Source organism: Rattus norvegicus, chromosome 15 (assembly GCF_021556685.1).
Source record: "Rattus norvegicus strain SHRSP/BbbUtx chromosome 15, alternate assembly SHRSP_T2T, whole genome shotgun sequence".
NCBI classification, from domain to species: Eukaryota; Metazoa; Chordata; class Mammalia; order Rodentia; family Muridae; genus Rattus; species Rattus norvegicus.
In genome coordinates, this window is record NC_141548.1 from 2,785,809 (window position 1) to 2,802,877 (window position 17,069).

The 17,069-nt window shown below is 45.1% G+C and overlaps 1 protein-coding gene across 17 annotated transcripts in view; it reads right to left on the bottom strand.

Annotated features, from left to right (window-relative positions):
• Kat6b (lysine acetyltransferase 6B) overlaps positions 1-17,069 on the bottom strand; it is a 177,782-nt gene that overhangs the window by 142,791 nt on the left and 17,922 nt on the right.

A 17,069-nucleotide genomic window follows, 5' to 3' on the forward strand; every position in this document is an offset into this window, starting at 1 on the left:
CAAGAGACGGCCTCAAACAGACTGGAGGGCAAGTATCAACACCTGAGATGGCCTCGGGCTTCAGTATGCCCACCATGCACGCGCGCACAGCTCGCGCGCGCGCACACACACACACACACACACACACACACGCACGCACACACACAATTGTTTTCACCATCAATCATATTAGCGTGGACGCAGATTCTGAAGCCCTGAAGGAGAGCTTAGTTTGATTCCAACAGTGTGGTCTGATAACAAGGTTGATGTTGACACAGCAGCAAGGCAGTGCAACATGCAAGCCTCAGATTCTGAGAGCCCTGGCCTCCATATGCCCAGCCCTAATTAGCATGTGATACTGGGCAGCTACTGAACCACCCTAGGGAGATGTTTCCTTGTCTGTAACACAGAGCTATTAAGACCTACCTCACAGTTATGAGAATAAAATAAAGAGGCCAAGTCCACGGCCCAGAAGGGTGTGTGCTTGCAGGGAAAATATGTGCAGGCAGGAGCATTAGCAGCAGAGGCATCTGAAGGGAAAAGTGGACTTCCAATTCAGAGGGCAATCCTAAGGCACAAGAAATGGTCACACTGTGATAGACGGATGTTTGTCTTCAAACACCACAAAATGAATTCTCTCTGACAACAACCAGGCCATCCCATTTTCTCTGTGGTCACCTATCTACTGTGCTCTAAGGAGCCAAAAACGATCCATCCATCCCATAAACATTCTCCTAGAAGGGAAATAAGCCATACAATTTCGGCAACAGCAACATCTCAATTATGTTGTGAGTGAGGTTTCCCAGGCACTAAGAAGCTGAGACAGGAAGATCTCTAGTTTGAGGCCAGTACGGTCCACAAAGCAAGACCTTGTTTCAGAAAGGAAGAAAGAGGAGGGGCGGCGGCGGCGGCGGTGGCAACAGCAGTCTCCAGCAGTGGTTTTCAGACTGAGCAGACTCCACATAGAAGTGACAGACTGAAACCAAAACAACCCAAGCCCAGAGCTGTGCAGCTAGGATTTGCAGACAGATGGCAACAGCAAAGCAAGCTTTGAGTTTCTAGAATAGTTGATAATAAACTCAAAATAAAAACAATTCCATTCCTCCACCGTGATCTTCAGACACAGACGGCCATGAAATCAGCATGCTTCTGGCAACAGCAAATATTATGAAAGCATAGTGGCTTCAGTTTGCTACGCTAGGTAAAGTTTTCTAGGACCTGTCAAAATACTACACCAGTTTTAATAATTCAGTATAATTGAGCAAAAGTTTTAGGAAAGATTGTTGCTGCTCACTCCCTTCCATGGGAACACAAACAGCGTCAGAAGAAGAAGAAAGCTTTCAGCTTTGCTTTGCTGGATACCTGGATTAGAATGACCACCCTTTAAGACGGTCTTTGTGTTCCTCAAATCCCCAAACCAGACCACCCCAGCAGCTGTTCACTAGCCAACTGGTCTGCAGAATTCAGTGGGCAACAAAAGGTTACCTTAATTCAATAAGATAATCAGCACACATTTCCCCACCACCCAGAGTCTTACCATCTGCAAGGCGGCAGAGCCAAACGCCTGTAAAACAACTGGCAGCATGAAGTCATGGCCTCACATCCCTGTGTCAGGGGAACTTCCCTTTGCAACAGCTAAAAAGAAACTGGAGAGGGAGAGAGAGAGAGAGACAGAGAGAGAGAGAGACAGAGAGACAGAGAGAGAGAGAGACAGAGAGAGAGAGACAGAGAGAGACAGAGACGAGAGACAGAGAGAGACAGACAGAAAGACAGAAAACCTCAAGCTATCATGATTCAAAAATGTGTTAGTAAGTTATTCTGAGTGCCACTGAGGTTTTCCCGGCCAGATGGGTAATATGTTTTATTCAATTACATCTTGTATGAGGATATAAAACTCAAGGCAGACATGATCTTGTCATTTTCAAGAGGCTTCCAAGGAACAGCAGAAACTCAGTGTGTGCATGTGAGTGTGTATGTGTGAGTGTGAGTGTGTGTGAGTGTGTGTGTGTGTGTGCTAGAAAGATAATCAAAGACATACTCACAAGAGCAACTTCGAAGCCAGAGACCAGTATCAATTTAGGCTGCGACATGACATCTCTATACCAAGACAGCACTTGGCTAAACATAACCTATCCAGAGGTCCCGAAATTTCCCAGCGCCTACGACAACTCAGCGCTGACCAGGGCAGACAAAGCCGCACTGCAAACTGCACTGCATGTAGACGATCCCTTTCCTGACATCACGCTTAGACCTGAAGCTGCACGTCCCCAAGTGTCGGACTTTATCCCACAGGCTCAGAGACTCGAGATGAAGTGAGGTAATCTCAACTGTAGTGAAAGCCTCAACCTGGTGCTAGCACGTCTTCAGCATCTCTTTACTGCTGGATAATCTTTGAGAGCAGGCCCTAGGCTCAGAGCCTTGGCAAACAGTACTCAACTGCAACTAACAAAATATTTTAAATAATAACATATAACTACCTTCAATTTAGGATAGAAATGCTAATTATAAGAGCGATATAGCCTTATTTTCTGTAGGTAAAGACAGCAAGGCAATCTAATTTTTTCATCACACTGTGTGCATGCACTCTCTGCATGCGTGGAGGTTGTTAGGTGACTCGAAGGAGTCAGTCCTGCCCTTCTCTTCTCCTATCACGTGGATCCCAAACTCTTCTCCAAGCTGGGTAGCAAGTGCCTTTTTATCTGCTGAGCCATAGCAGCGGCTGTGTACTTCAGGGACATCTGCGTCCAGTGTGCAGGAAAACCGTCCACCCCATAGAAGCTGTCTGTAGTACGCACTGGATGCTGCTGCACCCTCCACCGGGATCACGCGTTATTCACATTTCTGCCTCTTCCTGTTAAACTTTTACCTCTCATGCTCCCGCCATTATTTATCCACGCCGTGATGTCTGCACTTCAGATGAAAGCCTTTAGGAGGCCTCTCCTAACTCACAGGATAAAGACCCACGTGACAAATGCCATCACCACACTGAAAAGCACTATTGTTGATGCTATCAGCTTCTTAGTGTCTGGCCCAAGCTCCCGTGCACACATGCATCACCTACATGGTGCTATGGGACTGGAGGGATGGCTCCGTGGTTAAGGGTACATGTGTAAACCACCCCAGCTTGGCCACCGGTGCCCAGGTAACAGTGCCTATGACCCAAGCTCTGTGGGAGTCCATGCCTCTGGTCTTTGCAGGCACTGTTACTCAAAATATGCATATACTACACACACAAACATATACTCAATTAAAACCAAACATATTAGTCCTGCATGCTGCACACGCCTTTAATCCCAGCATCTGGAAGAGGCGGAAGGACCTGTGAGCAAGGCCAGTCTAGGCTACATTAAGAGTTCCAGGTTATCCAGGGCTACACAGTAAGACCTTATCAAAAACTTAAGTGATTAAAATAAAATTTAAATTTAAAGTCATTAGAAAAATGGTGGGGAACAGGAAATGGAAGATCTGACTTTTATAAGAAAAAAAATCAAACCCAGGAATTAATTTAGCAGCACTTGCTAAATCATGTCAGCACACACCACCCACATAGCTCCATTCTCAGACTCAAGACCACGAAGATGATGGCAATGGTTATCTGCCTAAATACACGGGCAAGATGACACCGCCATGTGTGGGGTTTGCTCCAGAATAATGCAGTGAGAGGAGGAACTGAAGCCATGGTGCTCAGGAGCTGCTCTTTACCCTTGACAAGGGGCGAGGCCACTCCTGATGCTGACCCGAGAGTGAAAGGTCTTTCTTACAGGAAACTCATTCTAATTGAAAAGATACAGTGGAGAGATACATTAGACTTGCTCTTCTAAAAGAGGTCATTCAAACACCGACATTTGTCAGTAAGATCTTTTGGAGCGGCAGGGGGAAATAAACAGCACAATTATCCATGAAGACGGTGAAAAAGTAATCAAGGAGCCTGGCTTACTTACCAGGTAATAAACATGTATGGAAGCTACAGTAGCGAGGCCCGTGCTACAGGTGCGCGCGCTGCACAGTCTAAAAATAAACTCAAGCACACATGCTTAGTTTGGGATAAAGATGGAATTTCATATACAGAAGAATAAAGAGATTGTTCAACGAATGGTAACGGGACAGCTGGGCTGCCATCTGAAAAGATAATAAAGTAAAATTGGATTCCTACCTCATTCCTTAGAGTAAAATAAACTCCAGATGGATCAAAAGCTCAATAATAAAAAGTGAAAACAGAAAAGCATTGGAAGAAAATACACAGAATTTGTTTTTCCCATTATCTTGCAGAAGAGCAGGCCTATGAACGAAAAATGAACCTCAGAGGCCATAAAAGAGCTGGGATAGTTTCTCAGAGAGACAAAGTGAAATTTAAACTATTTACACCTCTAACCTGGCCACTGAACTCAGGGATGCGTCCTAGAGTACACTATTGATAAAAAAAGAACGTGAGCTGCTTTATATGATCCTAGTCCAACCTCTAATATAGCACATGCTCCATTAAACACGCATGAAGGCTGTTTCTTCTTAAAGGAAAAACACAGGTATACAGAGTATCTTTGGAAAATGTCAGATAAGGAATTGTTAAGATGTGTTGCCTTTGGGGGAGAATGACAGGCTGTCTATGAGACTAAGATGACTTACTGCTTAGTCACTAACAGTTACTGGAGGTTTTTGTTTTCACCAGAGTCTTTCTGTGTAATCCTGCCTGTCCTGCAACTTGTTCTGTAGACCAGGCTGGCCTCAGTGTTCACCCACCTCTGCCTCCTGAGTGCTGGGATTAAAGTCAGCACCATCCAGCTTCCACTGGTGGTTCTTAAAATGCACCAGTTGGTGGGAAGGTGTATGTCATGCAGAAAGGAATAAAACCCCAGGTTTCATGCATGCTAAGGAGGCTCTCTACCAACTAAGCCGTTTACACTCGATCCCTCAGAAAGAAAATTGGAAACATTGATTTATTTTTTTAAAAATGAAAAAAGATCGAGGTATGGCGTGGTGCACCTGTGATCCCAGAACTTCGGAGTAGACAGGACCAGGAATTCAAGGTCAGTCTCAGCTATATGAAATCAGCCTGGTCAACATTAGAGCCCGTCTCAAAATAACTGAAGTACTACTACAAATAATAATAGGAAAAATGAGTGTTAAACTTCCACTAAGCATTCCAACTGTAACCTTGTTTTGATTATAAGCATTCATTTATTAACTTCCTAAATTCGTATTTCTTTCCTATTTTAGGGGGTGGGAAGTGATAGCACTCCATGATTTATAGACAGACAGAGAGAGAGAGAGAGAGAGAGAGAGAGAGAGAGAGAGAGAGAAATCCCCAGTTCTTAACAAAATCTCCGGCTAGAGAAATGGCTCACTGTTTAAGAACACTTCTTGCTCTTTCAAAGTTCAGTTCCCAGGCATCCAGTGTGTGGCTCTTAATCACCTTCACTATACACCTACATGAGGATCCAACACCTCCAGCTCCTGTGGGTATCTACACAACACACACGCACGCACGCACGCAATTATAATCAATCTTTTTGGGGAGGGGTCTCAATAAGTTTCCCAGGTTGAACTTGAACTTGACACCCCCTGCCTCAGCCCCCTAAGTAGCTGAGACTTCAGGCCTATACAACAGGACACAACCGCAACTCAGATTTCTTTAACAGATTAATTTTTTGTATATGAATGTTTTGCCTGTATAGGTTTGTATGCCATAGGGCTGCCTGGGGAGGTCGGAAAAGAGCATTGGATCCTCTGGACATAGAATTACAGATGTCTGTTAGCCACCAAATAGGTGCTAGAAACCAAACCCAGGTCTTCCACAAGCCCAACACTGTAACTCAGATTTTTACAACAGGAATTTGAAGCAAATAAGGCCCAGCTTATTAGGTCTTTTATTTTTATTTTAACAAAGTTTCATTTAGCCCAGGCTAGAGATACTGGCCTCAAGTTACTTATAATCCTGCCTCTTCCTCCCTCACTGTATTATACCATAAGAATGTAGAGCCGGCAGACAGACAGGCTTATCCATCACCTCTTTAAGATACAATGAAAGTGACACGCAGCTTCCATCGACCTGGGCCTCAGCTCGCCTCACAGCTCTGCAGTGTGTCTGTCTACCAATCCACAGATGCCCTGCTGCAAGTGCTGAAGTCCACTTTGGTTTTAAACAGCATCTATCCCTAATTGACAGCAGTCCTAACATGGACTCAGCACTTAAAAACACTGCTGCTCTCAGAAAAGACAAATTCAGTCTCCAGCACCCTGGTATCAGGAGGCTCACAACTACTTAGAACTCCAGCTCAAGGAATCCAACGGGAGATGGTTCAACAGTTAAGAGAGCACGCAGGTCTTGTAGAGGTCCTGGATCAGTTCCTAGCACCACAAGGCAGATGAGAAGCATCTGTAATTCTGCTTCCATGATCTGACGCTGCTCTCTTTCGGCCTCTATGGGCATGCACATGGCACACCCACATATACCAGAAGAGCATTCATCAACTTTATGGCCAACAAGATGGCTCAGTTAAGAAACAGTACTTGCCGTGCAAGCCTAATGACCTGCGCTTGAGCCCCAGAGCCGAGAGTGGAGAGAGAGGACTAACCGCTCAGTTGTGCTCTGACCTCTATGTATGTACAGCAGCATGCATGTACCGGCACATACATCATCCTCATACATAACACTAATGGATAAAAACTGAAACATTTCAGTCACTCTGAAAAGGAAGTGCAACATAGTAGTCACATGAGACAAGATCCCAGCTGTGCATCTAGACAGGCTTCAACTAGCTGCTTAAATCCATTCCAACATGCCTTCTCTTTATAATTCCCACAGGGCCCCCCAGCACAGGTTTTGCACATTATGAGAAGAGACTTGTGAAGGGGTTGAGGCAGAATGTGGGCAAACGCACTCCCGCCAGCCTGTGTACCAGGCGTCCTGTGCCCACTCAGGCACTGCCCGAGAGAGGCCATCGCCTCTTTGGCCTGTCTGTTTTCCTGTGAAATTCACTACCTACTTGGCAGCTCTCGGTCACTCGGGGCTCATGTAAAATTATTTTGTAAGCTTTCTTTCTTGTTTGTTTGCTTGTTTCTCCAGACAGGGTTTTTGTGCGGAGCCCTGGCTGTCCTGAAACTTCTTTGTAGACGGGACTGGGCTGGAAGTCTGCCTGCCTCTGCCTCTACAGTGCTGGCATTAAAGACAGTGCTACCACGCCCAGCTCTATTTTCAAACCAAAGAACATTACAATGTGTTTAAACGAGTATTTTCTTGTATGGTTTGCTATGATCTTCACATACAACGTAAACCACCAAGCACATACCTGTACGTTATGGGCACAAACAGTATTTTCAATCACGCCTATTTGTTTTCATTGAATGCCACAAACTGCAGAGGAAAATTAAAAATGGTCCCCCACACAAATCATGAACTTCAGGAGGACTGAGAATCTTCTCACAGGACATATACAAGAGTACTTTAAAAAAAAAAAAAAAAGTGGTGCTCTCAGTCATAACTATTTATTTCATTTTGCTCTGAATTTCTGAAATGCTTGCAAAATACATACAATTTGCACCTGATCAGTGTTCTCCAAGCTGCCTGCAGGCTTGTGTTTATACATTAGCAAGATTTATTGCTAACCAACATACCATGCTAAATTGAAATCAAGATACAACGCAATTTTCCAATACAGGGGTGATTTTATAAGTCGGCACAAACGCTTTGTGGGGGTGTAATTGTTGGTATCGTGTTAGACTCAGTAGTTGTGGAAAATGAGATAAACTGGAAGGTTTCAGAAGGTCAGAGCTCATCAGATGGAAAGATGGAAGGTTTTATCAGCTCTGGAAAGCACGCTGATAGGCTGATAGCTAAATAGTTCTTATTCCTCACCCACTGGCAACATTTGGTGTTTCCAAAGCACTTCAGCTACGGGCAACAACTGGGGAGACGCAGCCGCACTGTGAAGGAAGAGTCTAGAGCCCCTTCCCCAACACCCGCATTTATTTGCTGTTTATCTCTCTGAATTTTTTTCAAGAACAACAAAAAAGAAACACAGACACCTGTGTGGTTTCCTTTCCAGCTGTTCAGGGTCCTTAACTGAGGGCTTGAAGTTGAAATAACAGAGATAAAATACTTCCAAAATTGTTTAGTCTCTGAGGCACTGAAAGATGGGCCTGGTGGCACACACACACACCTTTGATTCCAGTGCTCTGGAGACAGAGGCAGGCGGATCTCTCGGAGTCCCAGGCCAGCCAGAGCCAACAGTGAGACGCTACCTCAAAAATGAAGCTCTGGGCCTCTGAGACTGCTCAGGTAGAGTAAAGTGCTCATGGAAAAACCTGAGTTTAATCCCTGGGTTCCACCATGCAGGCCACTCCTGCACATGCACGATAATGTTTTTTTTTTTGTTTCTAAAATTCATCTTTACACGTATTTGTTTACTGTGGAATGTGAGGCCCACACTGTGGGGCACGTGTGGACGTGAGAGGACAGCAGGCTGGGATCAGCCCTTTCCTACCCCGCCAGCTCTCAGAATTGAACGCCAGTCATGAGGTTTAGTGGCAAGTGCCTTCGCATACTGAGACGCACCCCTGGGCTGCTAGCTACTTTTTAAATGTGCTCTGAGGGCATTCAGCTAAAAGATCTTTCTCTCTAAATGTATTTCTCAAAAGTCACGTGCCTTCACCATGAACACACAAACTTCAAGTTGAAGGCCAGCTACCCTTAGAACAGTAAACTATCTCAAAAACAAACAACAGGATCCAAGTTCAATTTCCAGACCCCGTGGGAAAACCCAGAAGCAGGATCTAGCACAAGTGTAATCTCAGCATGCCAAAAGCTAATATAGGAAGTCTGAGTTCAAGGCCAGCCTGAGCTACACTTTGGGTTCCTGGTCAACCTAAATTTGCAGAGTACGACCCTGTCTCAATTCCTACTCCAGCCCCACAAAGTTTTCCAAACTACACTGGTATATTCATTTGTTGGTAAAGGGACACCATCATGTAGGGGCAAGACAGGCCCTGCTACCACCCTTAGAAACAATTCAGGAACATAGCTTCCTTCAGTCCTAGAACCCAGACAAGCACACTGCAACCTGAGGCCAGCTTCACTCCCAGAGAATGACCCATCTCTGTAAGCATATTCTGCCATACTACAAAATCTGAGTGGAGTAAAGCACTGTGCACCAAGGGGACAACATGATGGCCAGCCCACAGCACCCATACTTAAGGCCCAGGGCCTCTGTCATCGTTGTCCACATGGTAACCTGGCAGATAGTAAAAAGAAAGGACTTAAATACTTTGTTTTGGTTTTTAATTTTAAAGGGAATGGGTTTTACTTATTGTTTTGCTTTGCTTTTGAGACAGGGTCTCAGTACAGAGCCCAAGTTGGCCCTGAATTTGAATAAATCGGGCTTTGGCCTCCTGACAGCTGGGATTATAGTCGTGCCCCCACCACTCCTCCCCCCCCCCCCCCCCAGCAAGGGAGGCTGGTGTGAGACGTTAACCAGTCCTGACCAGCTAAACCGAAACCCAGCTTTAAAGCCAGGCACCTGTAGAGGAATGGTCAGAGATGCCGAGTGGCTGGTGTTAAAGGCAGGACAAGAACCCTGAGTCAAACTCTGAGTAAGCAGCCTAGGAGCTGGGAACAAAAGCGAGGAAACAAGACTCTGCTAGAAGGCTATGCTGCTGTCGTCCTTAACCTGACAGAGAACCATGTTAGACTTCCTAACCACAGAACGAAAGAATTAGACTGCAAAGCTTTCAACACTAAGTTTATGTGAACAAAGCAGCAATGGAAATTCAAACACAGTGAGCACAAGGTTAGTCACATGGCCTCAAGCCTGCACTGAGCACTTACCAATCACAAAAGGGGAGAGGGGCTACTCCTACAAAGGAAGACCTGGAAGCTGAAAATGCACCTCTGTGGTGCAGGCTTAGGTAGCATTCAGGAGGCCCTGTGTTCCAGTCTCCAGAGAAATTACCAGCTCAAGATAACCTACAAAACAACTCTTCAAAACTGGCAAAGTCTCCGGAAATAACAAAAAAGCTGTTCTCTGCTGAGAGTCATGGTGACCAAATGCCACTTGTGAACTCTGCTGAGTCTTAAACCAAGTTACAAATAACAGTAAGGCTCATTTGAGAAGATACGGCTATTGGTAACCCTCTGACTTCACTTGTGATGTCTTCTTCCGTGAGTGACAGTGCTGATCCATACAGGAGGCTGTTCTCACTCCTCACTAAATGGCTAAGGATGTGACAATGATGTCTGCCATTTACTTTCCAATAGTTCATCTAAAATCATCTCCTGTTCAGTCTCTTTGTTACTGTTTTGTTTTGAAACAGGGTCTTTCTCTATAAAGCCCTGGCAGTCCTGAACTCACCTCTGTAGCCCAGGCTGGCCTTGAACTCACCTCTGTAGCCCAGGCTGGCCGTGCATGCAGAGCTGCCCGCCCTGCCTCCCGAGTGCTAGAGTTAAGGGCCTGAGCTACCACACCAAACCCAAAACTTACACAGGTAAGGGAGAAAGGGTGCCCAGCTCCCTCGACTGCCCGCTCTCCCCGGTCCCTCCCTTACAAGCAGGATGCGATGAACAGCTGGTGCTCCACACAGAGAGCCCCACACCTCCACAAGCACATGTTAACCTGCTGCAGCTTCACTCACAATTCGAGCTCAATAGCTAAAATCTGGTTTTGTTATAAGCGAGAAACACATGACATTAAAATTCCAGAGAAACAGGTCTACCATGAGGACAGAGTCATCTTTGATGACCTTGTTACTGGGTTTAGCTTGTGCTTTCTTTTCTTCTGCTGTTTCTCTTGTTCCTTATAATCTTTACACTCTTATTTTGGGCTTCATCCTTCCTATTTATGCCTGGAGAGGGCCGCAAGCACAGCAGGAAACTGGACAAAACACAGGGCTGGTCCCATCAGGAACTACTGCAGAAACCACACTGCCTTTGGCTCCCAGCCCAAGTCACTGGGAAGATCACAGGCAGCCTGGACCCAGGCTCTCCTCCTCCTCCTCCCTGCACTCCACATGCCAGCTGTCTGACATCAAAGAAGGTGGGAGAGAGTCTCTACATGCTCCAGACTGTTCCCTCTCCTTCCCTTGAAATGTGGAAGAGCCATGATGTCTCAATCAGGTCCTTGGCACCCCTCTTGCTGCATGCGAAGACTGCACTATGCTTAACAACAACAGAGCCAGCCCCAAGTGAGGGGCTGCACGGAAGACAAGCAGCAGCAAGGAGGACGAACAGCAGACCTCCCTGAGGAGGGAGAACACAAGCTAAATGTCACGTGCCTTCCAGAGTAACACCAAGGAATTAAAACTGAACTTGTAAATGAAATTAAGTTGCTCTTTTGAACTGCCAGTCTTCGGAGACAGGAAAAGGCCCAGCATGGTCTCCATGAGTGCCTATGCTGGTTTAATAGGGGGACGCAATCAAGCCAGGGCAAACATCTGTTAACCAGTCAAGTCTGTTAATGAAACAATACTGCAGCTGGCTTATCAAAGATCAAAAGTGGAGCAAACTAGAAAAGGGACGTATGAACAAAGATGGTTTCTAAAGAATAGCGGCTCAAGAATTGTAAACCCACTTGTGAAGCTAACACGGATCCTTTCTGGGTTCCCTCGGAGCACTGATTGGGGTTTACCCTGCACCTTTGTAGAGACCAGCTCCGGTTTAATCCAGTATTGTTTCTCTAGTACTTCCCTCCGTCTCATTACATACTCTCAAAAACATAACCTTTCATAAACAAAATAAAAATGTACACTGCGTACCACATTATAGTTTACTAATTACGATGTTTACTTTTATAAAGACCAACAATAATAAGCAGCTTCCCACTGCTGGCAACTTCTCGACAAGGTGGTCCATATCCAAGCAGAAGCAGCAGCGCACCACCGGGCTGGTCTCCTTCTCCACGGCACGTGCACTAACCTCCTGCCACCACCTGAAAGCAGCAGGAGCATCCACATGTAAATAAACGCACTCTCCTCATGGCCCTGCTAACAAATGTCATCAGCAAACACTCTAATTTGGTAAGCTAATTGCTGTTTGTGTGAAATGTTAATGGACAGGAGAGATGCCAGGCCCAGAAGACGTCACACCCACACTGTGACTAGGAAGCAACTTCACCAAACTACTCCAGTTTAATGTTCAAGACTTTGAAACATCAAGTACAGAAACACAACAAAATCATGGGTCTTACAAGCAAAGTTGTCACTTCAATGATAAAACAATTACACCTCCTGTGTGTTGGCAATAACATGCAAAGATAGAATAGATTTTAAAAACCCAACACAACAACAACTCAGACTTCCACTTTGAGAACATTTAAACTGTATCATCTGCTGAAGTCTGGAGGGAAAAAACAAAAATAAAATCTTTGCCATTCAAGATAAAATCAGAATAAACCAGCAAATAACACATAAAAATAACCTCAAAGCTAAAAATACTGACTTTCTTGGTACTAAAAGCATCACAGAGTAGGAACATGGTTCCGTGGGAGTGTCTGCCCAAGGAGCATGAGGCCTTCAATTCTACTCCCAGCGAAATGCACACGCACACCCGCACGCTGTTATAAAGTCATGTAGGAACAGGGAATACAAGTATAAATTCCCCAAAGTTGGTGCTCATTCGGGATAGGATTAGTGTTGTGGGAAAGATATCAAAAGCATCAAACACATCAAGATCTAAAGAGTTACAAGGAATGTTCACCACGCCCTTCACAATCAAACCTTCAGACAAGACCCTGTTCCTCTACCTGAAGCTACTTCTCGAGAAGCCTAGACAAGTTCTATCTTGATAACAGTTCAAAAGTAGAACAAGCTGTCAAGCTTCAGTCACTCACTCATCTTCCCCTTGACCCGGCTGCCTAGCTGGAAGCAGTCCGAGAGCTCTCCTCGGTGGATGGACTGGTACTGCCCGATGGCCAAGGCTGGCTTCGCCACCCTTCTGAGCACTTCTCCAGCTTAAGCACAGGAACAACAGGATCCTCAGGCTTGCTTCCCTGACCTGGGACCTGTGAGCACTGGTCCACCTGACCTCTCACGCTGTAACAAGTTTCACCATCCCAAAGCCGACTTTCATCCACGTCAATGCCAAAATTCAGAGAATTTAAAAGCTTATTCCGTAACATTTAAGGCCTGATCCAACTTTCAGCTGAATACATATAGCCAAATATTCTTTGAGAACAAGGAGTCTTTGCTACAAAAGACATCAACGAAAGTCAACGTAAGAAGACACTGGGACTCTAATTGAGACCCTTCACAAAGTACCAACAACTAAAAAATTCCCAGAGACAAGATGAGGAGGGTTATGACAGGGATAAGGGAGTTAGAGAGGAAAAAGCAGCAAAGACAATCTAAAAATAAAATGTCTTCGTTTGTGGTTTGATGAACGAATCTGACACAGGATGGGAATGTGTCTATGTGCAAGAATCCTTCAGGCTGACACACTGCGTTGCCCAGAGCACCCCAAACACAGATCTCCAAAAGTGGGGAGGGGACAGGTCTGACAGTACCACACAGTCTTAGCACTTGGGAGGCTGAGGCAGAAGAATTAACCCAGCCTGGGCTACATAACATATTTGGAGTTGCCCTACTTTGCAGTACACTGGAAACATACCAAGATTTGACATTTTAGGGTGATACTCTCAATAAAGTAAAATACTAAGAAATCTGCTTAAAATTGGACTGATTTTATAAAAATGCTAAAGACCATATGTGCAAATGGAACCTCACTCAATGCTACAGTGTGATAACTGAAGTCTCAGAATATTTGACTTTCCTAAGTCCTCACAATCTGACCTAATTGAGCGTTACCACTTTTAATGAGAAGCATTGACACTATCCCTTAGGAGGTCCCACACCGAGTCAAAGATAAGGTTTATCTTCAGTGGTTTAACTCTTTTCCCTGTCATCTCAGCAGAGAACTCTCTCTTAAATAAACACCAAATGTTGGTGTTGAGAAGGGAGATAGTGATCCCGTTTGAATCCCAGACTCTCAGAAGTCCTACAGTTACACTCCAGTGAGCAGGCCTCCTATGTTAACTCCCATGGTGCTCCTCCCTGCAGCCAGGCATGGGAAGACCAGGACGTTAGATTAGATCTAACAATGATGATGTTAGATCTAATGAGGCACACACCTCCCCACTGCATCTCAAGTTTGATATTAAAAATTGCACTGGCTTGGAAAAACAAAGTACTACGCTCATCCTTACTGACACATTTCAAATGCTGGGAGTCTACGTGCTGGGGAAACAGTTTCTGACTGACTGAACAACCACAAGAGGGATTCCCACTGTTCATGAGTAGCGCCAGGGCTGACTAGGATACTGTCCAGAACAAATGAGCCCTGGACTCAAGACGACCTGGGTGGACCATCAGCTCGACTGTTCACCAGTTCCACTGACCTTGAACAAAAGCTGGAGCTTTGCTCCTCAGTTTCCACCTGCAAAAAGTAGGCCACTCATCTACCTCCCTTCCCAACCATGAGTCAGAAGCCAAGTGCCAGCTACTTGGAAGAGGCCAGCACTTACGCCTACGATATGCTAGCTGCTATTTTTATTTTCTCTTTTACAATGACATTCTACTTCTCAAAAGTAATCACAATAACAGCCTCTTTAGAAAACTATTTCACCAAACTATAAAAGCCTGCACCATCCTGGACTGGTCTCATTCATATCCAAAATCCTGCCAAGCATGAGACATACCTGAAATTCCAACTACTGTGGAGAGAAGGTAGGAGGCCGAAATTCAAAGCCAGCCTGGGAACTAAGTGAAACCTCGGCCATATATATATATATATATATATATATATATATATATATATGAAATCAGGGATAGAGAGATGGTGCAGTGGGACAAACACGAGGATGTGAAGTGGGATCCCCAGCACTCATGTAAAGCAGGGCTGGCTATGCTGGGTGCAATCAGGGATGGAGAGATGGTGCAGTGGCACAAACATGAGGATGTGAGGTGGGATCCCCAGCACTCATGTAAAGCAAGGGTGGCTATGCTGGGTGCACAGCTGTAATCCTAGCTCTGAGAAGATGAAGAAAGGAGGATCCCTGGAGCTCTGGCCAGCCCAGACAGCCATACTAGTGAGGCTCCAGGTCCAGGGAGAGAGAGATCCTGTCTCAAAACGTGCAGTGCAGAGCAGAGCAATAGAGGAAGACACCCGATTTGAAAAGACAACCAGGTATGGTGGTGCTCACCTTTAATCCCTGCACTCAGATTTCTGCAAGTTTGAGGCCAGCCTTATGTACATAAAGTGTCCTATCTCAGCCAGCCACCACTGCTGTGGAGTGAGTCCCTGTCTCCAAAAAAAAATCAAGAATTTTTAAAAAGCCTCTCTGCTGGCTAGCAAGTTCCCAGACAGTCTGGGCTACATACATAATGAAATGTTATCTAAAAAATAACATGTTTGTTTTGTTTGTGTGTGTGTGTATGTGCGTGTGTGTATTAATACTAGGTTGAGGCTAGATTGCTCACTGATAAAATACCACCAAAATTTATTATGACCACTTGATACAATTAATTCCCAAATTTTATCAACCATATATTCTAGAGCACGTTTTCTCGGCTTTCCTTGATAAATAATGACGCTAACTGGACAGCTGAAAGATCTACAGCCTGGAATAGCAACTGCAGTAGCACGCTAGGCAGTAAATACCTTCATTCTCTATCTTAGAGACTTCAGACATGAATTTTCCTTTAGACTAAAAATAGTTCTGTGCAGATGCTGCCTGAGGAAAAACGATAAGGCTAGCAAGAAATAACGAGCAAGGTTGCGGAGAAGGTGAGGAGCTCTGGAGAACCTGTCCTACCCACTCCACACTGGGAAACGCCTCCCTCCAGAGGACACAATTACTCATGAAGACAGGAAACTGACACAGTGCCTGAGTGCAGACCCTGGGCTGGATAACTATGCAACTTTGCCATGGCTAAGGATAAAGAACAAAGATGACCAACATTATGAAGGATTTCCCCTGAGCACTCAGAAGCAGAAGCAGGCAAGTCTCTGTTTGAGGCCAGTCTGGTTTATGTGTAGAGCTCCAGAACAGCCAGAGCTTCAGAGTGAAGCCATCTCTAAATACATAAATAAAAACTTAAACTTTAATTTAAAAAAATGTTTTAGGGAGAAATAGGTGTCAAAATGGCTGTGTTCAGGAATTCGAATAAGTCATTTTCTGTAATTTTTAAAAGAGTTAAAAAGTTTTACAGTTTACTTCATTTTTGATACATCCACAATCAATGAATAAATAAATGTTGTGGAAGGCCAAGAAGGTCTGAACACGGATAAGAAATCCACTGTAGGCTTCAGATACCTGTGTGAAGACCTGGTCTTCCTTGGCTTCAGAGGGGGGTTCCCTACCAACTAGGCAGAAGGAAACAGTCCACCCATCACGAGACTCTGTGTACAGAGAAGAAGCAAACCAGCCTTCCTAACACTTGGGTCTCATAGGAACTGAGGCAAAATCCAGGCCTCGAAGTGGGAGCAGGCAGACACCTCCCCACAGAGCCTAACGCCGCCTTTCAATACTTCTCAACAGGCAGTTTGCAGGCACAATGGCTTCCGATTTTTAAAACGTAAAATTAACTGCTATCAACGAATGCAATTAACCAAAAGACGGCACAGGAATGCAAAACCTGGAGAACTTGATTTGCAAACTGCTGTTCTGCTTCAACATGACTTTGGGAAATTAGTTCAGGAAGTTTAAAGTAAAACCAAGAGACTCACACTCATCTGAAGACATAAGCTTGGCCATGTACTTCCAATGCTATAAAAATTACACAAAGCCTTGGGCCAGCGGCGCGGCTCGGTGGTGAAGTTGCTTGCTGCCGGCCTACCCACCTGAGTGTGATCTCCTAGTGGGGGAAGAACAATGTGCACTGTGGCCTGCAGGCATGTGTGCGCACACACAAATAAAGACAAATACACCAAACAAGGCCAAGTAAACGTTCACGGGCACCCACTGACCACTGGCAATAAATGGCCTTAAATGGAAGCAGAAGGTGACACAGTAGGCAAAGACCATCAGTACTAAAATAAGTATGGCAAGTAATTCTCTGCAATTAAAGGAAAACTCCACGCTCTCCTTTCTTGGGCTTGAAGAAGGTGG